Source organism: Oxyura jamaicensis, chromosome 9 (genome assembly GCF_011077185.1).
Source record: "Oxyura jamaicensis isolate SHBP4307 breed ruddy duck chromosome 9, BPBGC_Ojam_1.0, whole genome shotgun sequence".
Taxonomy (NCBI): domain Eukaryota; kingdom Metazoa; phylum Chordata; class Aves; order Anseriformes; family Anatidae; genus Oxyura; species Oxyura jamaicensis.
The window spans coordinates 22,719,444-22,732,339 of record NC_048901.1 but is presented as its reverse complement, the minus strand read 5'-3'; the positions used below and the strand labels follow the sequence as shown (position 1 = coordinate 22,732,339).

Sequence of the window (12,896 nt, the reverse complement as noted above, 5' to 3'; positions counted from 1 at the left end):
TAATAAGAAAAAATACAAACAAAATAACCCAACTGAAATTACATTCTGAATTATTTAGAATTGCACAGGAGATGAAAGCTTCTTAGAAGTTTCCAGGGTTGTGATAATGCATCATGATCAATAAATGAATACTATCCTTCCTAAACCCAAATATATTTGGCATACATTATTAAAAAGGTATGAAACTGTCTCATTTCATTATTAATGCAAGGTTATGCTATAGCTAACGTGCATAGCTGAAGAGGTCATACAGTACGAAGTTGGCATTTGGTTTCATAGTTTTTATTTTTTAATGATTTTAAAGGATTGATGAGGAACCAGATTTAGATCTTCTTTCTCTTCAATCTTGCTGTCTCAGTTAAGTCCACCTTGTTCTTCGGAGAGGAATGGAGGATTGGAAAGGTACTAAACAGATCCTGAATTTAGGAGAGCTTGGGGAGTGTGCCCTCAGACCATTGCTAGAAACATTCCTGCCATTACAAAGAAAAAGAATAGGCAGGTGAAAAATAAGTGCTGACACTATGCTTGCAATGTTCATGCAGTAGTGCGTTAGCATCAATACACTAAATTTTCCAAATTTGCAAGCTTTTCTTTAGCAGCTCTGATTTAACATCTTCAGGATGCCTGAGTTGTCTGGGTCAAGTACATTCTAGCACTTTCCTTATGACATATTTCCCTCCCTAAAACACTCTGTTCTTTTCCCTTCTGTATCTACCCTCATCAGTTCCTAACAGAGACTGTAAATGTCAGTATGTCTCGCTGATAATTTGCTGTTTGAGGTTACCTAACTCTGGAGTAAAATTCTCATGCTTGTTATGGCACGGTTGTGTTATTTCACTGACTTTGCACCTGTCATCAGTATGATTCCCTTTAAAGCCACTTTTAAAGTTATATGAAATGTCAGTAGCCATTTCTAAAGTTTTTGATATATTTTCAACTATTTTGTCTTGCGGTAAGTCCTCAGACTCAGCTGTAATGAGAATCCGGGTGTGCCAAGATTTTTTGACATAACTCTGCCCAGATAGACAGCGTCTGCTCTGAAGATGTTGCCTCGTGAGTACAAATAAGAAAGTCAGTGCATGCTGAACTTGTGCAGAGAATGGAAATTCATAATTTTTGAAAAATCATATGGCTGCGGATGCAGCTTGATCTCTGAATTTGGCTCTGTGCATCATCTAAGGGATTTCATCTTTACAGGTTCCTGTTACTTTACAGATTGTAGTTTGTAGCTTAGACTGTGTTCTCACTTATTTTTGCTTACTTGTGCAAACTGTTGAAGCCTACATTTTTACTCCCCTGAAATATGCACATTTTCTTTAGTCAAACTGTTTTGAAGAATACTGCAGAATGAGAGCGAAGGAATTCGGTACCCTTTTGAAATTGAAAATGACTCTCTTAAGGAGAAGAGGTATAGTTGTTCTGTATTTCCTACTGTTGAAAAATAGTAGGTAGGTTACTTACTTCACCATTTATTAATTTTTTTCTAAACTACACTATAATCAGCAGTCATGCATCTCTTACTACCAGCTAGACTACAGAAGTGTCCCATGGAGTTCAAAGCTGCCACTGGAGAACAGACACCCTCTTCTAACTCAGACAATACAGAGTTTACCCACTTCTCATGCACTCCAAAGCAGTGAATTTACTTGATGCCCTCTGCTCTGGGAATACTCACTCACTCTTGCTTGTCATTCTGAGAGGGACTGTCATGAGATTCCAGTACTTCATAATCAAGAAAGAAATACTGGGAACTGTTTTTCTTAAAAGGAACATGATTATGTTATGAACTTCTCTCTAAACTCTGATGTTAACTTTTGTATTTTGAAGCTGTACCTGTGAGGCAAGCTGACTCCCACATTTTTTCATTTTATTTTATTTTATTTTTTCTGAAGAGCATAAATCTTGTGAACTTCTCTGAAAGATCCAATTTCCAGGTCGCTCTCTGTGGTAGTTGACAGACTTGTAAATCTTACCCAGAATTGTTCACATATAAACTTAAAAAGCAGGTGAGATGGAAACTTTCAAAGCTTCATGCTTCACTGTGAAATGAATAGGCAAAGTGAAGCCATTTGCAGATTAAATGAAGTTTAAAAATGATTTCACTTCCTAAATAATGTATGAATTATCCGGAATCATTAAAAAATAACTATATTAGTGCTAAAATTTTCTAAGTCAAGAAGACGTGACCTGAGTATATCTTGCAATACTGTTATTTTGTATTAACCTATGCAAACTGATGTTTACTGTGTTAAAAAATTTGATAAAAGAAAACAAAAACCATTGGTATATGTGTATACATATGTATGTGCAGCATTTTAGGAGAGAACGTAAGAAATGACATCTACTAGCATTAGTGGTTAGTGCAGTACCTCCTTTTGTTCACGACTTATGAAATCAAGTTCTTTATTTTTTTCTATATAATGCAAGTTTGCTGCATTTGCACTTACATACCGAATTAGTTTTCAAGCATTCAACCTATTTTTAAAAAGAAGGGTACAAAATTTAAGTGCTGGATAGAATTTAGCAATATTAAAGATGATAATGTAACTTACAAGATGAACTGCAAGGGAAAGAGGAGAAAAGATGGCTATTAAGGGTTTGCGTAACAAAGCTGTATGTTTAACTTATACTCTGATAGGGCTACTGATACTTTTGTCTTTCAAAGATGAAAATTTACAGATGGAAAGACGGATATTTTTAGGTTCCTTGGAGCTCCTAATAATCTCAGTTTATAGTAGAAAAACTAGTTTTCCAAAACCACATGTTGGCCTATTCATGCTCCATTTAAAGTCATTAGAGAAGCTGTTACCGACTTCTAAGACAACAGATTTATTGTTTGTCAAAACATTGCAATTTGGTTAGGTATCATAAGAAGATTATATTATTATTTCATATTCTACTTAAGCATACAGGTTTAAAAAAATAGTTGTCACAGCACAATGATTAGATTTTTTTTTTTTTTTTTTTTTTTAGTGTCATTGATATCATCTGTGTGCTTTTACGGTGATAATATTGTTAATAGAAAAAATACTAGCAAAAATAAAGAAGAAAAGATGGATCTTTCCGTTATCGGCTAGCTCCTGTAAAATACTTTCAGCCATTCCATATTCCCAGTAGTCACTGCCATCACCTAAGCCAAATATAAATACAAAAGAAAGAATAGGCAGCATTTACTTATCTTTTTACCCAATTTATTTTGTGGTTCCTTTATAGAGTTGTGCATCCTACTTCTTATTTTGTATGTATTATTGGAACTGTGAAGCCATCACTAAACATGCAGCTGAAACTAAATTTCAAATGTGATGGGTAAAATTGATTAAGTGTTCTTACAGAGATAATGGGCTCCAAGGTCTCCAACCCTTTCAAGACCACAACCCTTGCTGGAAATAGAATGCAGCATTTTTATTATTATTATTATTATTTTTTTGTTTGTTAAAGCTTAAGAAGATTTGGAGCAGATCTTGTATAAAATATATCCTGTTCAGGATGCAGATGCTGTAAACCTTATCTCTGTCAAAACTCAGCTCGCGCCTATCATCCGTTAGCCCGCTCAGTAAACCAGAAAGCATGACAGCCTCAGTCGTTGTGCTTCCATCTTTACTTGCCACTGGCCAGACAGCAGGTGGGTTTGGGGGACATGGGCCCTGCTGCAGAGTTCAGAGGTTACTCAGACCAGAAGGAGTGTGTGGCTTCTGGTTCTGGATTTCTGGTCTATATAAACTGTGTTTAGAAAAGAAAACACAGAACAGAAACATCAAAGGAGGTTCGGTCCCTGGAAAGCTCTTTGTCTCTGGTAATCCCCCTCTGTACATGCCTATCTCTACATATAGACCCATACATCTGTGGTGTGAGAATACTGCTAGAAACGTAACAGGAGCTTAAATGAAAAGAGAGAAAGCTCTTTCTATAAGGGGTAAGATCGACCTTTGTCTAAGGACACCTATTCATTTCTGTGAATGCTATTCCCTTCTGCTCTTGTCCTGGGATGCATAGGTTTAATTTGTTGCTTTTAAAATTCATGTTGGCATCAAGGTCTCATAAATGTTAGCCAAAAACTCCTCTTAAATGCTAAGACTGAGAGGCCAAGCCTGGTGAATCTGTCCTCCTAGCTAAAACTGCCCCAAATTCCGTGGGAATTGATAGCTCTGACCTGCACCTGCTTGATTTCTGCAATGTCTTTATGTGGTAATCAGAATTGTGCATGATTTTCCAGATGAGCCTTCAGGAGCATCTTTCTCATTGCCAGGGTGCCTTTCCATCATTTATGTTTCATTCTCTTGTTTGCCCAGTGTAGTGCTTCTTGCTACTGGACAGATGGTTTTATTATTTGCAATCACCGCAGGATCTCCCTTATGATTTCTGTATTCAGCAATGATTTCCATGTTTATTTTTGGTACCCAGATTATTGCCTTGCTTTTGCCAGCACTGGGCCTTTTGTATCCACCCATAAACCAAATCTACTCAATCACTGTGTATCTGTCATTCTGGAATCTGAACACTTCTCTGCCTCATTTGTATACCAGTTAATTCCAACGTGCTGACCCAGCAGCTTTCCTTTCAATGCTTATTTTCTCTCTAACATTTTACTGTTTGCCAGCACCTCTGGCCTTGCCTAAGTGGAGGAATATTTTAATTTATCCATGGAAATTTGTATTTTTCTGCTTCATGCTCTCAAAGCACATACAGCTCTTTTTATGGTACAGATAGCACTCATCTGACCCACCACCCTAGTTTCCACCAGAATAATATACTGTTCAGATGAACTAGAGATTATTTTTTTCCATCTGCACTGTTCATCAGGTGATATGGTTCTATATTCGTGTTCACATTTGTCTTTTAATACCAGTTTCTCCCTTAATATTAGGGGTTCTTCTGTAGTACAAAATCCAGTTAGAGCATTATCATCCCTTGAAATGGATAACGTGATTTAGTCTATCAGCGTTGATTGGTACCGTGTTATAACTCTGCCCCTAAGTCAAGTTACATTTTAGACATAAAAATAGGAATGATTAGGTAACATGGTTTAAATGCGACTTAGTTATACCTCAGTTGCAAAACATTTTTATCCAGGGCAAATTGTAACCGTGCTCTTCCTGGTACCCAGGTAGAGTATGTTTGCAGTGATGCTGAGCCACATACCGAGAGTAGGATAGTAGCTCCCCTGCAGTCTCTGTGATTTATCAGATAAATATATCTATAAACTGCTTGGTCCTCTAAGTCCTCTGAAAATTATCTACCAGCAGTATTTATGAGTCCTCATATACTCACAAATAAAGATTATCTAGATCTGATTAACACTGTGTCACCTCATGTACTGTTGTCTTCTGCATGGAGTGGAAGTGACTGATGCTTGAAGAGCAGTTCACCACCACGCACCTTGTCTTCAAGAAGAAGCCTCTGTAAATCAAACTCTTCCAATAATAGAAAGGCCAGAAATTGTTTTTTAAATGTAATCTCGAAATGACTAGTAATTGAGAAAGATGTCGAATTGCCATCCAAGCTCCCTATCACTGAAAATAATCAAAGAAAATAAATAGATCTTCTGTTGGCTTCTTCACTTTATATTCTTAGTTTTGTGCTATGGGCCTTCAGTCTCATTCTGTCACAATTCAAAGTCTTTATTTCATGAGTATTTACAATGACTTGAATAAATCACTGCTCAGAGTATTCCCCCAGAATTACTGTCCTTCATCAACAGATAGATTTAACCTCACTTAAGGCCAATGCTTGTTTCTCAATCTGAATTTGCATTTTGGGATTTATTTCATGGATATACTGCTTCAATTAGTACCCCAATATATTTTAAAAACTAAAAAGAACTCTAATTCATATAGGAAAGTGGGAAGGAAAGACTAAAAAGCGGGAAGACTAAAAAGTGGGAAGGAAAGACTAAAAAGCGTTGTAGGGGTTTGATAAGGGAAGAGCAATGCGAACTCCTAGGATTCAGTTGCCTCCTGGGATCCTGTGATGTAAGACGCTTGCAGACCAAACTTCTTTTCAGCATCAGAAATAAAGCACTGAGACTTGGCTCTTGCTTCAGGACTGTGATGCTGGTATTTCTGTCCCACTCTGGCCATGCTTGGTGCGATTCATTAGCACAGAGTGGTGGAACATGCAAGCAGAGATATGAAGTGTGCTGCGTGATGACACCAGGCATCTGTGTTTTAGCTTTTTTCCTCTCTGTGATATGCTCGCAGTCTGTAGTCATGCTGTCTCCAATCTTAGGATGTGGCATGGGCTTCTGAACAAGTGTGTATTCAGCAGAATACAGAGATGTGGGACTTCACACCACCTGAAGTTGATGTCCTCATGGTGCAGTTTGAGGTACGTCTTAACTGACTTCAGTTTTTGTTGTTGTTTGTTTGTTTGTTTTCCTGAGTGGAGTGGATAGTTTGTGAAGTATTTCTGGCCTGCTCCATTTCTAACTCCATAGCATGGTCACAGGTCATTATACTCATTGGAAACATCCAGATAACGTGTTCATCATTGGACATGCCTGTTTTTTGACCTCATGTTTTTGGCTTTTTATCTGAGCACTGTGATTAGATTGCTTTTTGAATGAACTCCAAGTCTTCTGTGCTGCATTTGACAGTTTCCAATAAGCCTACATTTCTGATTCATGGATACCACAGCTATAAAATTTGGCACAGAATGATTTTCCATAGCAGTAAACAAAATAAAAATCCAGAAATCAAAAAGACTCTTACAGGCAAAGGTTGTTACCCCTTGTGCTGCTTTTATTTCTTCTCTTTTTCTATTATAAAGGCATTTTCAGAACTCAGTTTCCCTGTTACATTGTACTACATCCCAGTTTCATTTAGTACGGAAAATACCTTTTCATTCATTCAACCATGAAGCTATTGCTGTTACAAATGGATTTTTTCTATAAACATTGTCCTGTGTATTCAGGTCTGGATCACTTCAAAACAATCTCTTTGAAAAGAGCTGTTGTAATGGTGCCTAACCTTTTGTTTCTCCTTTGCTATCAGAAGCTCTTTTACCTGTTAAGTGCCTCAATAAGAAGTCTTTCAAAATCTTCAAATCTCATGTTTCTTTATATCATTTTTTTCACTGCTCTTATTTTGAAACTTCAGCTGCCTCTGATGTCTGTTTTTATATAGCTGATCACTGCTAAAGGTGTTTCGCAGTAAAATCCATAGTCTCTCCAAATTATCCATCCTCTCCATTCTCTTTTGATGGTTGTTTAAATTTCAGCTTTCTCCATGAACATGCAATATTCCTCCTTGGAAAATTTCAGTAGCCTTTCACAATTCCTCTTCTGCCTGGACCACAAACCTCTTTTGATTTATTAGCCTTTTATTCCTTTGCTTCTCCTTTCTCTCTCTTTTTTTTTTTTTTTTTTTTTTTTTTTTGTAACTGATGTAACCAATTTCTCTTTTCAGAAATACAGCATAATTCAAGTGGTAGAAATACATCGTGTTCCAACCTAACAGCGTGTGGCTGTGCAAATGCCTTTTTTCCAATTGTAAAACGTGGCACAGCATCCAGACAGAGCTGCTTTGCCTTGAGATTAAACACTAATTCCAGTTATCTAAACTTTCCTTGAAACTAACAGGAAGAGTAATCATCATGTGAAAATAAGATTTATTTTTCAGTTTATATTACATTTGCTGACTTCAGGGAGTTAAATCAAATAGTGCCCCTACGGTAAATGTAGCTGAGGAACAGGAGAGAAAAAAGCCTCGGCACAGTGGCAGAAATGAGGGCAGAATGGGGAAGGCTGTTGAACAGAAAGACTTTGCTGGGCTCTCTCCAGGTAAAGTTGATGGATTAATCTTTTCTGATCTGAGATAAGCATCAAAAGAGTAAAGAAACTGGTAAAAGACCTTAGGCCTGGCAAAGGAAATAGATACGAATGAAGAGCCAGAAGCAGGCTGGTGGAGAGGTAGGAGCTACTTAAAGGACACACTGCTTCTCCCAGCACAGCGGTGGTGCAAAGTCTTTGAACAAAACTAATCAAGTCTCTCATGCCAGGAGATATTAGTCTTAAGTAAAAACAAGCAGACAAACAAACAAAAAAATCAAACAAGAACAACATTTTTGTGTGCTTTACCTTTTTTGTGTGTGTGTTAAGCACTGTGGTCTGCAAGACAGAAGGATGCTGGAGAGCTGTTGCTGTTGGTGGTGCTGAGTTAAGGAGCTGCAGCGAAGGGACTGGATTAGATTTAGGATGGGTAAACCCCTGAGTTCCCAGTAATCAGTTCCTGGGCAAACTGGCCATGTCTGGACTGAGAGCTGCAAATGGCAGTGGGAAGCACCGGGGCTGGCTTACTCCTTGCAGCTGTGTTGAAGGTGCTAAAATACCTGTGAACTGCTTGAAGTGTAATAGTAAAACAGAAAGAAGAAAGGAATGGAGCTGTGATACAGGGATTTTTCTAGAAACTCTTGGAAAGTTGGAATGTATCATCTGTCTTTCCAGACAAATAGATCACAGTTGTCCAATTCTTTTAAGGCAATTTATATATATACATATATATATATATATATATATATATTTAGTGCAAACATGCTTTCTTGGCCTGTCTGTCAGCATCTCTTCTTCTTTACTTCTATTGATGTAAACTAAACAAACACGATAAAACTTGCATCATCAGATTTGATGGAAGTTCTTGCCAGCTGCTACTATGTTATTGAGTAATATATCATCAAGATGGTAGTGCGTTTGTAATGATGTATTGCATTGATGCATCATTAGGGGAACTGTATTCTTTGATATATTAGTCAATAACAATTGTTAGTAGGAAAATATTTTGAGAAGTCAAACTCCAAAATCTTATTTTAAAAGTTGTCTATAAATGCACTGTAAATAGAAGAGATATTGACAGCTCCTGTTCTCATGTTACCATCTTTCTGTATGTGAAACTCTGCATACCAGGTGCCTTGTGAAATCACTAGTTTTTGGCATAAATAGATACAAAAAGAAATAATGATAAGAAGGGGAAGAAAGGATCCATCTTCACTTAGCTAGGGAAAATGGCAGAGAGGGGTTCCTCAAAACCTAAGGACGAGGTTTTACCAGCCTAGCTCAGGTGTCCAGTGAATGGCTTTCATGCAGGATCCTTGCAGGATTTAGGCTAGAAATCTGCATCAGATTGCGTAATGATCCTTTGGATTTTCTATTTGCTGTCATCTTCTGTCCCCCCTCTCTCTAATTAACATCCTGTGCTGATGATTACAATTTTAAACTATGGCACGGCTTTGTTACTTATCTAGGTAATTGTTATATCTATAGATGCGTCTATTAGAAGTAAATTGAAAAGGATAAATGGAGCTTAATTTAAGCAGTCATTACCTCATGTTGAGTGGGTGTGAATGTGGAGTATGGGAGAACAATTACAGGTGTCAAAAAGTACGCATAAATGTGTTTGTTTTGTTGAAACCTTTGTTTGTATTTTTTCCAATTTTCAAGGATAGATAAGAATACTTTTTTTTGCTGTATAGAGATAAGAATTTAACCTTCAGTATGCAAATTATTTAATAAGCATCATGACCTTATTAAAACAAAGTGCTTTCCTTCCATTCTTCCATATAAACAAGACTGACAATCTAATAATTGTTCCTCTGTGGTTATGTAAGGAAATAAATAACTTAGTACATGACTAATCTCATTTTAGGGAGAAGTCTTTTCCAGTGAGCAGTTTTTCAAATGCAATTATTAATTGGCAAAGATACTTTTTTTTCTATGTTGGGTTATACCTAGTGAATAAGGGGGGAAACACGGAATATCAACGAAGATAAATATTTGTGAAGTGCCAAAAGGTTAGATTAATATTTCTTTGGGATCTTTTAAGCCAACATTTTTACAGTGGTTTGATAACTCTGAATGAAGATTTATAAGCATTTCTTGTTATTAAGCATTTTGCAGTGCAGAGCTCCTTTTGGGAGCTGGCTCTTTTCCAAGACCGCCAGTAGTTGCCTTCGTGTTCGCGTATTCAGCGATATCCAAATCTTCAAGGTTCGTAATTTGAAAAAGATGCTATAGAGTTTGAGAGTTTGGTATCTCATCAGTTTGAAAAGCATGAAATGAGCTTTCACACCATATTTTGACCCACATAATGTTAAATAAGAGAAAAACAAAACCAACAACAACAAAAAGAATTAACTGTATATGCATATTTATTTTACAGGCACGAGACGTTGGGGTTGTATGTTACAGTATTTAGGACAAAGAACTGTAATTTTGTTCAAACCACTTTTCATTTGTGAATTCCTCACTAGATGAACCTGAACTAGTGTTCGTGATCCACACAGCAGCCTTCTCCCAGACAGGGAAGGTCAGGTCCAGAACTAAATTACAGTGATCCATCTGCCTATAAATTCATATTGAAGTGGACAATGGTTTAAAATTATGCAGCCTTTCTATTTCTAAGGATTCATAACTAATAGTTTATCCAGAAAGGTGACATCTAAAATAAATTGGGTTCTGCTGCTGATTAAAAACACAAAAGTTTACCTACTTTTGTGAGGTCAGTCTGCATTTTCAGGCAAATTATTTATTCCAGAAGAAGTAGAAAGGGAAGAAAAAGTTTCTGGTTAAATTGAAGGTTAGGCTTTAAAAGCTGCTGGCATTTTTTTACGTGCAGTTTAACCACAGAAAATGATCCTGTGCTTTAAACCAGTTTCGGATGTACATCCTGTGCAGCTGACAGAGTCCTTCCCATTACACAGGGAATACAGTAAAATATGCCTGAAAATTATGCTCCAGCTCCTTGCAACAAGAGCATGCTTTAAGTAAACCTCCCTTGCTCATTCCTTATCTTACGCTTTCCTTGGATTTCCTGCAATTATCTCCTCTGGGATATAGAATTCAGTAGTGAACCTGTACCTTAAACAATTCGTCAATTCAGAACAAAAGTCTGAAATCTCAGAGAAAAAAAAAAAAAAAAAAAAAGGAGTATGAAAAATAAATGAACCTTCTTAAGTCATATGAGTGCCTTTCTTCAGTTGATGAAGAACATTGCCATTCACTTTCAACAATCTTATGGTTGCTATAATTAGTGTGATTCCCAAATTAAAATGTTTTACAGAAGTAGTCTGGGCAATTTGTCAGAACTGTCTGTCTTGCAAAAAGTTTTGGCTTGATAGCATCAGCATTTTCAGACTAAAATGATTTGTAGAAACAAAAATATCCTGACTCCAGATTTATTAATGTTTTTCCCCAGTTGCAGGTGAACAGGAAGAAAATTATGACTCAGAGAGATGTGTTTGAGGCACACTGGTTCTCGAGATATCCCCGAGGACAGGGTAATTAAGCACTGGTGTAGGTCATCTCATAAAAGCATGGTGCAGCTGCTAATGTAATGGGCCCTGTTCTTCTCTCACCTGGAGAACCACTGTAGTGTTTGCCCCAGTTGAATGAAGTTAATTCTGGTGGAACTGATTTTTTCTTCATAAAAACTATTGATAGCTTATGTAATTCTTGAACTAAATTACACAATTCTTTTAATCTTCTTTTCTCTATTTCATTTACCATTTAGCAGATGGGATGCAAAGAAAATTTCATCAGGTTAAAAAAGAAAATTATGTCCCTGATCAATGTTTATCTTTCTGTTTAATTTTAAAATTATCTCTAGTGTCTTGGCTCTCAAGAGCAGATGGGCTGTAGGCTTGCTGTAAATCAACCTTAAAGTAGCTGTCTCTTAACACGTCAGGTTGTAAAACGAAAGGTGCGACTGGAATCATAGGGAGACCATGGTGCATTTTTATTTATTTTTTTTTCAGTCATTTCATTGTTACTTTTTCACATCACTGTTTGTAATTTCAATGTGACTTAATTTTGCTTTCTCAGTAACTGAAAATGTGGTCCTGTGCTCTTTGTGAAGGATTTCACTCAGTACATTCCTGTCACTGTTTCCATTGTGCTGCCTGGATGTAGTCGTTACCTTTATCTGAAGTCCTTGTGACCCTACCTTTTGCCCACAGTGCATTGTTCACATTGTCATGCCCCAGTAGCAAACAGATGATATCCGAAATAAATCAGCAAATTGCTTCATATTTCATAATGCCAAAAGCTGACAGCACCAGTACACCACAGGACACAAAAATCTGAAGATTCCACAGGAGCTGTTCCCTAACTTTTTTATGGGTTTACTAATTTTAATATTTTTATTGCTATTATTTTTGTCAACCTGTTTTTAGCTCTTTATCTAGCAGTAAAATACTTTCTATAACTTTCAGTCTAAAAAACAGGCTTGGAAAGGAAGAAGCAAGCTGCAGATGGATTACACGAATAACTTGGGACAGAACAGTCTGTGAGTTGTACAAAGTTTTCCAGCTCCTCATTTTGCCAGGAGCTCCTCATTTGATGATCTGTTAGAGTAAAAGAGCTGTATATAGAAATTTTGATGAAGTGAGTAAGAGCTTCTCTGTTTCCAACAGACAGGATGTAATCTGTAGACTGTTAACTTTTTTGTTTTGGTTTTCTTCCTGTGCCTTTGGATCAACTTTGAACTTGATGGTAAAGATTTTAATTCACTATTTTTGGATTCCTGTAGTTGCACAGTAGTGTTTCTTCATCGTGTCAACAAAGTCGCCAGTTTTGTAAGTAGGTCTCCATTTGGTATTTTTAGGAAGGGCTCCATATGTGCCGTATAACTGCTAGAACATATCAGAAAATAAAATAGAGTAAGTTCAGATCTAAAATCATAGCCTTTGTATTTTGCCTGAAATAAAAAAAAAAAAAAAGTTTCCTGTACCCATCCTTTCCTTCTCTTACCTTGTGTGTGTTTCACCATTAGACAAGGTGTATCCTGAATGGCCATAATTTTGCTGAAACTGGGAAAATATACAAAATAACAGATCAGATTTCTTTTTATAAACATAATTAAGAAGTAGAAATAAAGTGAAATAATTTGGGGGAAGAATCTCAACTCTGG

The 12,896-nt window shown here is 36.7% G+C and overlaps 1 long non-coding RNA gene across 1 annotated transcript; it reads left to right on the top strand.

Moving 5' to 3' along the window:
* The first annotated feature begins 954 nt into the window (after nucleotides 1–954).
* On the top strand, nucleotides 955–12,335 carry LOC118171649. The gene is made up of 4 exons (XR_004753296.1): nucleotides 955–1,053; nucleotides 1,893–2,006; nucleotides 6,226–6,324; nucleotides 12,199–12,335. It is a non-coding gene; the product is annotated as an uncharacterized LOC118171649 (long non-coding RNA).
* Nucleotides 12,336–12,896: the final 561 nt, after the last annotated feature.